Genomic DNA, 12,437 nt, shown 5'->3' with positions numbered 1-12,437 from the left:
CCATCATTTTCCATTTCATCTAAATCAGTATCAGCAATATTTCTCAGGTAATGAAAACAATCCTTTTCTTCAAGCATCACATTAAATCCATTTTCACGCCAAATTTTTCCATGGCTTGGTCTGAGATCAATATTAAGACCATTTTGCATGATTCTCTTTGTGGATATGAGATTATGTATGGCTTGGGGAATCAGAACACATTCTCTGATTTCCACCATCTCATTGCAATCGTTCAAGGCATACAGTTTAACTAAACCACATCCCTCCACAGAGAGATTCCTCCCTTCTGCCCCTTGCAGAGCAGACTTCTTTTCTCTGTCCAAATCAATGAACCATTTCTCTGAATTGACTATGTGATACGCACTACCGCTATCTAGTAAAAATGAGTCATTTTGCTCATTATTCCTCTTAGTGACATAGTTTTCATGTTACTGTTCTGCTTTACAGCATCAGGCTCTCTGTACTTTTCTCTTATGGCAAACACACCCCGTTTCTCAGAGTGACCGCTTGCCTTTCCTTGGCCATGCCCCTTAGGGGGTCTGGTTTCAGAACGGTAAGATTTGGTGTGATCTCTTTGTTCTGGTAAAGTCTTTGATCTACAATGTCTTGCCATATGCCCGAATTTCCCACAGTTGCGGCAATTTATTCCTCTTTTGGCATTCTCCGGCCCCTGCCACACGGCAGGGGAAAAGCCTCTAAAGGCGGGATCCCACGGATCCCCTGGCCGCGGCGCCTTTTCTCCCCGGCACGATCAAACGCCGGGGAAAAAACACGGCCCTGACTGGGAGCCGGCCGAACTGCGCATGTCGGACCATGCGCAGTTCAGCTATGGGCCGGGGTTGTGCCGGCGCAAGGACGCGCCGGCGATCAAACGCCCTTCTTGCCGCGCCGCTTCCCCTTGAACCACCAAGGTAGGTGGTTGCAAGTTGAGGCGGATTTTCACAGGGAAGGGCCAGTTCGGGGACGGAAGCACGACGCTTCCCAGATGTTGTGGTGTGATCGCGCCGGTTTGATCCGCCCCCGAACTGTCCCGCTCCCGGCCCAAATCGCCTAGTGTGAACGGGACCTCCTTTTTATAATCAGGCTTTATGCTAAGTACAGACAAGTCATTTGCAGTCTGAGACATTTCACGTCTATGTCCTTCATCTTTTAGATATGCTAACACATATTCCAGTTTTAAGTCTTTTGTTCCCTTTAAAACAGCCACTTCATGAGAATATTCTCTGGTCAAAGAACCAAGAATCACAGCAACAACAGCTTTTTACCCTGGTGCACATTCCATACCTTTCATTGCATTATAAGCATCCATGACATAATTCAAATGTTTAAGTAGTGATTCACCATTTCTCTTTTTTGCATTTATTAATCTTTGATAAAGGAACAAGTAATTAGCATCATTTTTCGAAGCATAAGTTTGCTCGAGCTTCAACATCATTTGTTTCTTGGACATGCACTCTAAAAGTTCCTGATTAGCATTTACAGTTCCCAAAATTAAAGACATCCCGAATCCATCGTGCCCTCTGTACTTTTCAAGAGCAGCCCCAGCTGCAGGAGGATCCTCACTGAGTACAGAAATAACTCCATGAGCCTGAAGGGCATTATTTACTGATCTCTTCCACCAAGAGAAATTACTTGAGTCTAAGGTGGGAAGATTGAATGTTGGATTTTTAAAATTGTAATTCAGCAGAGTTAAAATAACTTAGCAATGCCAGAGTAAAATAATCAGACTCAGAGTCCATGTGTGTTTAAAATAGAAAAGTTTTACTACATCCTAGCATAGGGAAAGGATAACTGGGATGAAAATAACAACAGAGCTAAACAGCTACATCCTCACTTTACAAAGGACAACACTAGAAGAGCGATAATGGCTTCTGTACTTCTTCTTGGAAACAGCAAACAAAGAGAGGAAGAGAAGCCATAAAATGCTAAAACACTTTGACACTTTGCTTCCAATGAAACTCCGAGATCAGGAAGAATTTTCCCGGGCTCCTAGCATCTAAACTAGCATTGGCTTATTTAAAACATGTGATTTCCTGTAACAACACAAACAGACATTTAACCCAATATATACTAAGTGTTTTTAACATGTAACACCCAACACCCCTTCTCGAGTTAAAACACGAAAGTCATGCAAATATAAACATTCACGAAAAGTCTCAAAACGTTGCTTGTCAAGCGGCTTGGTCAGGATGTCAGCAATCATCTGGTCAGTAGGACAGTATAGCAGTTCAATCAGTCTTTGGTCTTGCAACTCTCTCACGTAGTGACATTTGAGCGCGATGGTCTTGTTCTTAGATTTGGTGCCTTCTCCTTTGCAGATAGCGATACAGGCTTGATTGTCCACAAAAAGTATTATTGGCTTTGGTTCATCTATGCCAAAGTCTTTCAATAGATGAATGATCCAGTAAAGTTCATAGCTGGCCCTTTGTGCTGATACACATTCAGCTTCTCCAGTAGACATGGCTACAATACTTTGCTTTTGACTAGTCCATGCAATTAAACTGTCTCCATAGTAGAATAAGTATCCACTTGTAGATTTTCCATCAGGTGAGGCTTTGTCCCAGTTGGCATCCATGTATCCAGTCAGTCTGGGTTCAACACAGGCTGAAATCTTAAGATTGTAATCCAAGTCTCTTAATAGCTTTCCAGTCATGCTCATTAGGTGAACTGGTCTTTCTGCACAAAATTCCAACAGCTGAAGTAATGTCTGGACGACAGATTGTGCTCAGGTACAATAATTTTCCAATTGCAGATCTGTATTCATGATTGTCTCAGTGGTTTTCCTTCAGTAAGCTTGGGATAGTCCTTATCCATTGGAGTGCTTACAGGCGTAGAGTCTTTCATTCCTATAGATTCAATAAAGTCCATGATCTTTTGCTTTTGGCTCAAAAGAAAACTTCCATCATCAGTCCTTTCAATTTGTATTCCAAGATAGTATTGTACAGTTCCCAATTGTTTCACTTCAACTTCCTTGTTCAGTTCATCAGCAATTTCTTGTACATCACTTTGATTTTGACAGCAAATAATCAAATCACTAACATGAATGAGTAGGTATTGATACTTTCCATTTTTAAGTCTTGAGAACAAGCAAGGTTCTATTATTCCTTGTTGAAAGTTCTGCTTTAGTAACAGTGGAGTCAGCTTTTCGTTCCAAGCTTTGTAGATTTCCTCATTCAGGTCTCCATTGATTAAGTAGTTTTGACATTCAAATGTCCAACATGCATGCCCCTTGAGGCTGCTATGCTTAAAAGTGTCCTGAAGGCTGTATAGTTCTCAACAGGTGTAGAAAACTCTGATAAATCAACTCCAAATTTTTGTGAGAAGTCTTTTAATGCAGGTGGTTGATTGACTTCCTTCCATTTACAAGGTTCCTTCTCTGGTTGCACACTTGCACAAATTCCATACATCGGTGGTGGTACACCTTTGGTACTCCTTGCTTGATTGTCTCACAGTGGTTGTCTCTCTTACCCTTGGCGTACCTTCTCCAGGTTCCCCTTCTGAGCTGGAACTCTCTCGTGGAGATGGACCTGCCTGTTCACAGGTGGTCTGCGCAGACTGCCAAGCGAACACGTCGAAGAAGGATACATCTGTAGGTTCCCGTGTAGTGGGTTGCACTGTGGACTCAGCTAGGTTAGAAGTCAGTAGAACATTGCTTTCATCTACATGTACCACATTGCGTACTTTAACTGAGCAAGTCTCAGGGTTTAGGATTCTGTATCCTTTTCCTCCAGAGGCATATCCCACCAGGATACCAGTCTCTGCTCTTGGGTCAAGCTTGCCTCTTTTCTCCTTTGGTATATGCGCATAAGCTTTAGATCCAAAAGCTCTTATATGTTTAAGTCCAGGCTTTCTGTTATGCCATAATTCAAAAGGACTTTTATTGGTAGCTTTTGATGGAACTCTGTTATGCAGATAAATGGCAGTGTGGACTGCTTCTGCCCAGTAAGACTCTGACAGTCCAGATTGCATTAGCATAGAACGCGCCATCTCTTGTATGGTTCTGTTTAAGCATTCCGCTGTTCCATTTTGTTGAGGTGAATAAGGAATTGTAGTCTTATGTTCAATTCCTTCTTGTTCCATGAATCTTTGGAACTCACTGCTGCAGTACTCTGTCCCATTATCTGTGAATAGCACTTCTGGCGCTTTGCCAAATTTGTTTTTAACAACAGCTACATAGTATTTAAACTTGTGAAGCACCTCATCTTTGCTTCTAAGCAGGTAGGTATAAACATATCTGGTTTTTCCTTCCAGGAAACTAACAAAGTACTTGTTACCACCAGCAGATTCTTGTATAGGACCAACTAAATCAGAGTAAACACAATCTAGAAATTTAGTGTTGGAGTCATGAGGTCTATTTTTGTAAGAGGGAGCTGTGCCTTTAGATTTTAGACAAACATCACAGCCATTTCTCATGACATCACATTCTGCTGCTTCAATATTGCATTCCTTCAATAACTGTTGCACACTCTTCACATTTCTATGTGCAAATTTTACATGCCATGCAAATAAACAGTCTTTATGATTGCATTCAGCTGATCTGGTTTGGCATACCAGCCCATCAGCTTCCTTGTCATCATTAAAATCAGCATTAGCAATATTTCTCAGATAATGAAAACCATTGTTTGCTTCCAGCATCACATTAAATCCAAATCTTTCCATAGCTTGGTCTGAGATCAACATTAAGACCATTCTGCATGATTCTCTGTGTGGATATGAGATTATTAATTGCATTAGGGATTAAAACACAGTCTTTGAGTGTAATTTCAACAACTTGGTTATCAGTGTTCAAACCGTGCACTTTGATAGATCCAGATCCCTTAACTGAGAGGGTTTCACCATCGGCCCCTTGAAGACTGGGTGTGCAGTTTCTGTCCAAGTCAGTAAACCACTTTTCAGAATTCACAATATGAAATCCACTCCCACTGTCTAACAAGAATGAATTATCTTTCATATCATACTCTTCAGTGACAGTCAATGCATGCATATTGCTCTCTTGCTTTATAACATCAGCTCTCTGCTCCTTCTCTGTTATGGCAAACACATTCCGTCTCTCAGTGTGACCGTTTGGCTTTCCTTGGCCACGCCCCTTAAGGGGTCCTGTTTCAGAGCGGTTAGTTTCAGAGTGGTTAGTTTTGGCGCGAGGCCTTTGATCCCTTTGTTCCTGCAACTCCTTTGATTTAGGCAAACTCTCTGACCGGCAATGGCGTGCGATGTGCCCAAATTTCCCACACCGAAAACATTTAACATCTCTCTTGCCATTCTTCCCCTCACAATCAGATTTAACACTTAACACCGACAAGTCATTTGTAGTTTTAAGCATTTCTCTTCTATGGCTTTCATCTTTTAAATAAGCTAGCACATGGGCCAAAGTTAAATTCTGACACGCTTTCAGAGCCGCAACCTCGTGTGCGTATTCTTTGCTTAAAGAACCAAGAATTACTCATATCAGTGCCTTATCACTCGGTTCTTCCTGTATTTCCTTGAGAGCATCGTAAGCTTCCATTATAAAACTTAAATGTTCAAGTACAGACTGGCCACTTTGCATGCGCGCATTGAAAAGCTTTTGATGGAGGAACACGTAATTAGCATCATTTTTCGAAGCATACATCTGCTTAAGCTTCACCATCATCTCCTTTGCGCTTGCACATTTTAAAAGTTCCAAATTATTTCTAGCATCAACAGAATTCATGATTAAGGACATCGCGAAGCCATCGTGTTCCTGGTATTTAGCCAGGGCATTTCCTGCTTGGGGAGGCTCGCCATCTTCCAGAACAGAAAGGGCTGAATGCGACTGTAAAGCATTCCTTATTGATCTGTTCCACCATGCATAATTATTAGAAGTTAAAATCGGAAGGTTAAAGAAAGCAAGATTTTTGTGAGCCGACATGCTGTCTATTGTAATACTCAGCCAATTGTAGAAAGTAAAGAGGAAACCGACGATCCTTTGATGTGCGTGGGACCCCGAGGCTTTTCAGCAGCGCTGGCAGGACACGGCAGGATCGCTCTCACACCCCTCCTCCTCCTGTTTCTCGCTCCGGCACTCAAGCTTCTTCGCAGGGAAAAAGATGATCCAGATCAAACGCCACGAGCTCCTTCCAACTTGAAAACACAGACATTCAGTGTGGTTCCACAGGCTCTTGGAAAAAACTGGATGTTGCCTGAACACCATAGATCCAATGCGAGTTAAAATAAAAATTTCTGTCTTAGAAAAAATTCCTAGCACACATGATTTTCTTATGAATCTGATCTCTGGCCACAGCTGAAGCTATCTGGGCCCATAACCTTTTTTGTTGGATTTTTAAAATTGTAATTCAGCAGAGTTAAAATAACTTAGCAATGCCAGAGTAAAATAATCAGACTCAGAGTCCATGTGTGTTTAAAATAGAAAAGTTTTAGTACATCCTAGCATAGGGAAAGGGTAACTGGGATGAAAATAACAACAGAGCTAAACAGCTACATCCTCACTCTACAAAGGACAACACTAGAAGAGTGATAATGGCTTCTGTACTTCTTCTTGGAAACAGCAAACAAAGAGAGGAAGAGAAGCCATAAAATGCTAAAACACTTTGACACTTTGCTTCCAATGAAACTCCTAGATCAGGAAGAATTTTCCCAGGCTCCTAGCATCTAAACTAGCATTGGCTTATATAAAAACATGTGATTTCCTGTGACAACACAAACAGACATATAACCCAATATATACTGAGTGTTTTTAGCATGTAACACCCAACATTGAAAAAAGCAAGATTCTTACCTGCAGACATAATGATTTCTCCTTTTTAATACGTTACCGAAACCTGAGAGTGATGAGGGCAACGGGCGATCTTTTGTGAGCGCGGGATTAAGCTTTTCAGTAGGAAACAGCCAGGACCGGTCTCACCCCCTTTCCTTCTTTTTTTCACTCGGCATGGGAAGAAGACAAATTCAGATCAAAACACTACAGGCTTTCTCCGACTTGGAAACACAAGCTTTTAGTCTGGTCCCACAAGTTCATGAAAAAAACAGGATGTTGTCTGAATCTCATAAATCTAATGCGAGTTAAGATAAAAATTCTGTTTTAGAAAACTCCAGCACACATGATTTTTTTTGACTTCAAGTCTGGTTGCTGCACTCTGCTTAGCTATCTGGCGCAGCTGAAGCAATCTGGGCACCCATAACCTTTGTTGGGTGATAGTGAGATATTGAAAAAATTATATTTAGCAGAGATAAGATAGTCCAGCAGTGCAGGCTAAAATAATTCAGACTGAGAGTCCATGTGTGATTAAAATATAAAGTTTTTCCTAAATTCTGGGAAGGGTAACTGGGATGAAAATAAGAACAGAGCAAAATCGACTACATCCTTACTCTACAAAGACAAAACTAGAAGAGAGAGATTATGGCTACTCTTCTTCTTCTTCAGAACACGAAACAAAGATGGAAAGATAAGCCATAAAATGGTAATACACCTTAACACTTTAGTCCCAATCAAACTCCTAGATCAGGGAGAAAATTCCCGGGCTTTCTACAGCTACAGAACATTGGTTACATGAGAAACATGTGACTTCCTGTGAGTAACATAAGCAAACATTTAACCCCAGATATACTGAGTGTTTTCGACTTGTAATACCAAACACTCTTGGAGGGCCTCCCCACCATTCCCACCTCCCCGGCCAGCCCTTGGCATCCTGGGGGGGAGGCTGGGAGGTGGGGGGGTGCAGAGCAAGGGATGGATCAGGAGAGCGAGCGGCCGGGCAAGCTCCTGGCTGCCCAGAGTGGCCCAGAGGGTCACACAACATGTCCAATCCGCTCTTCAGTCTCCGAGGAGCTGGGATCAAGCCCACCACCTCCGATTCACTGCCTGCCCATCATGCCATCCACCGGCTGTGGCAGAGGGTGAGAGAAACTGGCACCTCGCCCTCCATGTTTGGAATCAACCGCAAACAAAAAGATCTGGAAGGGCAAGGCATGGCAGGTGGGGGCTCTGTGGGACATGGACCACACAGGCACTGGCCAAGACACCCCAGACGCCTTCCACACAGCCAAGAGGCAGCAAGAGGGAACACTCTACAGGCAACTTGGGTTGGTTTTGTTTGTTTTTTTGCCGCCTGGTAGCCAAGTGGCAGATACTTTTTGTCAGACTAGGTGTGCTAGTTGAGGCCAGAGTCCTACAGGGATGCCCAGCTGAGGGTTTGGGTGCTTCTACCCTTGGTTAGCTGGTGTGGTCTCCAAATTTTACAGGGGGGAAGCAAGAGCCAATGCCACGCTGGCTGCCATTCCACCATGGCTGCGTCTCCAGAGCTCCAGCACACACAAAGGCACTTCCTGTGGGCACTGATTCCTGGGTCTTGCTCCAAATCATCCACAGGCATTGATTGCAGGCTGGCTTGCGTGTGCCGTCAAGAGAGATCCAGCACCCAGCTGCTCCTGGTCCCGAGAACGGCCCTCTCCCTTTCGGTCTGCAGTTAGCCTTGGCAGAGACATTGCTCTGACATTGCACGGGTGTGACTAAAGACACTCTTGCCACCCCATGTCCCAGGGGAAGGGCCTGGTGCCCTCTGGAGTGGGAGAGGGTTGGACTGATCTGCGGCTGGATTTGGAGCCTACGCTGTGTTCTCTGGGGCCAGCTAGAGCCCAGCTTGGGGGGTGCAATGCCCGGGGCTGCGACTGCCTGGGTGGCAGCTCCAGGTTCCTGTTGGAGGGAGAAGGCCACTCTGCTCCCCACACTTCCCTCCCTCCTGCCTCCCTGGAGTGGCCCACAGCATAGCGAGCTATCACCTCAGAGGAGGGGCACTGGCCCGCGTCCAAGGCCTGGCCAGAGGGCTGCTCTTGGCGTGGCAGAGGAGCCTCGGAGTGTGTAGCCAAGATGGCGCCACATGGACCTCACCAGCTGGGGGGGGAGCAAAATGCCACTCTTGTTTTGGAGAGCAGGCCAGGCCTGGGTGGGGGTGGCCAAGGCAGCAGGTCACCCACCCACCCACCCCCGCCGCCTGTCTGGTGGAGGACTCCTGGAAGGCCGCAGGGCAGCCCATTCCTGGGAGGACAGGCCTTCCACCTGGCCTGGCAGCACCACCCCAGGAACTCTGGGACTCCTCCCTGGGAGAGGGAGAGAAAGGCCCCCCGCGGGGCAGGCAGGAGGACGACCAGGAAGGCCGCCAGCCTCCAGGTCCCACGATGACAGCCGATGGATCTCCAGGCGACAGAGGTCAGCCTCCCCCGGAGAGGAAATGGCCCCTTTGGAAGGGGGACCGGAAGCCTCCCCACCCCCAAACCCCGCCCTCTTCAGGCTCCACCCCCAGAATCTCCAGGTGTTTCCCAACCTGGATCTGGCAACCCTAGCTGCCAACCCCCAGGTGGAGCCTGGAGGAAATGGGGACTTGGTGGCATCGTGCCCCCACCTTGGCAGCCCAGGCTCTCCCTCCCTCTCGCTCTTGGCCTCCCTTCCCCCTTTGCAGGGTTGTCGTGAAGGTAAAATGGGGAAGGGAGAGTTCCCCGGGGGGAAGGGTGGGATAAAAACGTGTGCATCAACTAGCCACTGGCCAAGGAAAGGAGGGAGGGTGCCAGCCCCTGCTCCCCGGGATCCCTGGGAGGTTCCAGCCCCAGCAGCAGCCCCAGGCCCACGAGGAGCCAGGCGGGGCTGGAAGGTGAGCGTGCCCGGCTAGCTCTATGTGCCTGGGGCCAAAGCCCTTCCCAGGAGCGCCGCCCTTTCCTTTCCTTTCCTCTTGGGGCGGAAGCCGCTGCCTCCCTCCCTCCCTCCCTCCCTCCCAGCCGGGCATGTGTGGGCAAGGGCGGAAGCCTCGTGGTATTTCCACCTCCAGTGCTAAACTCGACTTCCCCGCCAAGGTGCTGAGCAAACAAGCAGCTGCGCCACCCTCCAGGCCCCGCAGTGCCAAGCCAAGCCCCTGGCCTGGATCCGGACCAAGGTTCCCATTTGCAGAACAGAACAGAACAGGGAGGGATCTCCAGGTGACGCTACTCTGGCAGGAGAGGATCCAGCCCCCTCTCTCCTCCGGGGAGCATCAACACGTGGGTGGGAGGAAGACAAGGATACAGCGTTGGCACACTGAGAGCCCCACCTCTGGTCAGGTTGGCACTACAAACTTCATCAGCCAGAATGGAAACAGGGCAAACTTTGCAGGCATCCAGAGGAAGGGAGGAGACGTCAGCTGGGGGTGCAAGTCCTTGCCCGCCAAAGAGCCATGAAAAGGCGGATCTCCCCCCCCCCATCCCGCACACACACACACACACACACACACACACACACACACACACACACACACACAGAGTTGTGATACTGGGAGCCTTTGCATTGTGAAGCATCTGCCTAGAGACTGAAAATCACCCAATTCTTCATCTGTGCCCCTTGGGTGCTCGAGGCAGACGGAGCCACAAGCTCCAGAACAATTCTGGCCCTCTCCGAGCACACAGGTGGGTTCCCTGCCGCCGCCGCCACTGGCTCCTTCCCCCCACGGCCTGTGACGCAGAGGGACCTCACGCATCCCTTTCTTCACGGCGTGGCGACTCTTACTTGTTGCACGTCATTTGTGAGCTCCTCCTGCCTTCATCCCATGGGAGCCTCCCTCCATCCGTGGTGAGACCAGAGCGGCCTGCTGGATCAGACTCCTCGTCTGCAGGGCCACCGCAAGGCATGCGCAGGCAGCTAGCCAACGGGCTCCCACAGAGCAGAGCCCCTTTTGCCGGCACCGTCCGGCCACCGGGCTACCCCCCCCCCGCCCCTTGTCTCTCTCTCTCTCTCTCTCATCTCATCCCTCCCCCCAACGGTCCTGCCCGGAGCAGACGGGATTGGGCCTCATCTGCCATTTCCTCCTCAGCTGTGCACGCCGGCCCCTGGCTCTGGGGGCACCCTGCACAGTTGCGGTCCCAGCAGTGCAGGCGAGACTTCAGGCCTAAGCTGGGGAGGAAGCTGCTGCTGTCCGGAGAAAGTTTTCCTCGGCAACTGGAGACCCCTGTGGCCACCCTCTGGCCTCCCTCCCTCCCTCCCCATGGGCAGGGCCACCTGGGTGCCGGGCACAGAGCCTGGCGGAGGCCCTGTCTGCTGAAGGCCCCTCCAGGGCTGCAGGTGCCTCCCATCCTCGCTCTGGCTCGGCCCTCCGCCATCCCGGCCTTCACCACCTCCGAAGGGTGCCTCTCTTGGAGGAGGGTCAGGGAGCGCCTGACCGACCGCCGAGTGGCCCAGAGAGGCTGTCAGCGGAGAGCGGGCGCCACTCTCTCCAGTGGGCCGCTCGGTGCCGCGGAAGGGCCTGCCCGCCCTGAGCTCCTCCCACTACGAGGGCACGCCCTTTGCCCGCCCTTTGCCGGGCAGCTCAAAAGGTGCCAGAGGCCTCCTCCTCCTTGTCCTGGTGCCCCTTCCGGCCTGACTGGCTCTCCAGAGAGCTGCTCCAAGGCAAGAGGGGAGCCCCAGCTGACAGAGTACATCTTTTTCTGCCATGTCGCATCTGTAGGGGCTGGGAAACGCCCTCAAGTGGGAATCGTCCAAGACTCCTTTGCAAATTCAAAGTGACCCAGCCCACCCAGCCCACCCAGGCCTTGATCGGATGGTAAGAGATTGTGGGGGTGTGGGGGGGGCATGTCTTGCAGACCCTGCTTGTTCTGGGGCCCAGGAACTTTGTGGCGAGATGTCGGAGCAGTGGTGGCCAAGCAGGGCAGCTGCTGCAGGTGTGTGCTTGCGGGTAATTAGTGGCCCTCGCCAAGTTCACACTGATCATGGATCTTGGTCTTGCAGCTGGTTATGGACAAGGAGGGGCTGGGGGACCAGACCAATGGATTGTGGACCACTCCGGTTTCTCCAGCAGTAATTTCAAGCAATTAAAATGCCTCCCTCAGAGATTCAGAAGGGAACTCATGTGCCCCGTAAGGGGAGACCACCTCCAAGTGGCCACTGGAAGAAGTCCAGGTATGGCACCCAACTTTGCCAGTCCTGTGGTAGCTCTTGCACGAGCGGGGGGGGGGGGGGGGGAGTGAGGTGCCTGGGCCTCCGCCCTCTCTCCTTCTCTTGGGTTCTACGTGGCACTGGAATTTCTTGCTCCCATGGCCAACTTGGGTGCTGGGTGTCCGGCTGATAGTGTCAACAGCAGACAGAGAGCCTTTAGAGACAGACAGCCCCAACAGCGCCGTGTCCCGCCAGGATGGCAGAGCCAGTGTCCTGCCGCTCTAGGCGGGGGGTGGGTGGGGTGGGGGTTGGAACCATCCTTCCAGAATTACGAGCAGGCCTGGCTTCACCACGGAGCCTTCCTTGGCAGTCCCCATCCTCCGGTAGATGTGTCTGGATCAGTCCAGGGCCCCGTCTTTCTGCGACACAACTGGAGTCCTCCTCCCCTCCGCACCCAGCTGTGAGGGATCTCCGCACGCTGTGCCAAGACAGGTGCTTACCCTGCAGCAGACAAGCAAGGCCAGCAGGAGCTGCCCTAAGACGGGACAGGCCAAGCAGGGGCTCCCTTCCT

Source organism: Gekko japonicus, unplaced genomic scaffold (assembly GCF_001447785.1).
Source record: "Gekko japonicus isolate JY-2015 unplaced genomic scaffold, Gekko_japonicus_V1.1 scaffold416, whole genome shotgun sequence".
NCBI lineage: Eukaryota > Metazoa > Chordata > Lepidosauria > Squamata > Gekkonidae > Gekko > Gekko japonicus.
This window is presented reverse-complemented; position numbering follows the sequence as displayed.